General features: G+C 43.2%; 1 non-coding gene across 1 annotated transcript; it reads right to left on the bottom strand.

Moving 5' to 3' along the window:
• Positions 1–200: 200 nt before the first annotated feature.
• LOC112731848 (small nucleolar RNA R71) lies at positions 201–304 on the bottom strand. Its single transcript, XR_003167603.1, has one exon. It is a non-coding gene; the product is annotated as a small nucleolar RNA R71 (small nucleolar RNA).
• Between the last annotated feature and the right edge of the window lie 731 nt (positions 305–1,035).

The raw sequence follows: 1,035 nt of genomic DNA, 5'->3' as shown, positions 1-1,035 counted from the left end.
CTCACAAAATTCCTGAGAATTTGCGACACTGTGAAGTCCAATGGAGTCCAGGAAGATGCCTATAAACTGCTTTTGTTCCCATTTTCACTTAGGGACAAGGCAGCTAAGTGGCTGGAATCATTCCCAAGGGGAGCCTAACAACCTGGGATGAGGTGGAAAGCAAGTTTCTGGCACGTTTCTACCCCCCACAAAAGGTCAATAGGCTTCGATCTGAGGTTCAGACGTTTAGACAACAAGATGGTGAAACTCTCTACGAGGCATGGGAGAGATTCAAGGATTTGACAAGGAAATGCCCACCAGACATGTTCCATGACTGGGTGCAATTGCATATTTTCTATGATGGACTGTCTTATGAATCAAGGAAGGCTGTAGACCATTCATCAGGAGGTTCATTGAACAGGAAAAAGACTGTGGAAGAAGCCATTGAAGTGATTGAGACAGTGGCTGAGAATGAGTACTACTATGCATCAGAGAGACACAACACTAAGGGAGTCATGGAGCTGAACCATGTTGATACAATTCTAGCCCAAAACAAGGTGTTTGCCAAGCAACTAGCAGAGCTCACCAGGAAATTAGAAACAAAGCAAGTGGCTGCAATACACACACAAGATCAAGAGGAAGAAAGCACTGAAGGAGGTGATTGGGAAGAGGCCAATTATGTAGGAAATCAACAAAGGCAACCATATGATCCACATTCCAACACTTACAACCCAGGCTGGAAAAACCACCCAAACTTTGGGTGGGGAAACCAGCAAAACCAACATAACAAGTCCACATACCAAAACTCCAACCAAAGATCATACCAAGCCACACAAAACACTTACTCTCAACCACCATATCATGGCCAAAATAATCAACCTACCCAACCTAACCCGAACCAACAATTTCAAGATCAATTAAACAGGATAGAAGGAATGCTTGCAACCATGAGTCAAGACATAACCGAATTGAAAGCTTTTAAGGAAGAAGTAAATTCTAACCTGCAAAACCAAGGAGCTGCCATCCAGAAGCTAGAAAATCAAATTGCGTATTTGT

Source organism: Arachis hypogaea, chromosome 12 (assembly GCF_003086295.3).
Source record: "Arachis hypogaea cultivar Tifrunner chromosome 12, arahy.Tifrunner.gnm2.J5K5, whole genome shotgun sequence".
Lineage (NCBI taxonomy): Eukaryota > Viridiplantae > Streptophyta > Magnoliopsida > Fabales > Fabaceae > Arachis > Arachis hypogaea.
The sequence above is the reverse complement of the archived record's forward strand: the minus strand, read 5'-3'. Positions and strand labels throughout refer to the sequence as shown.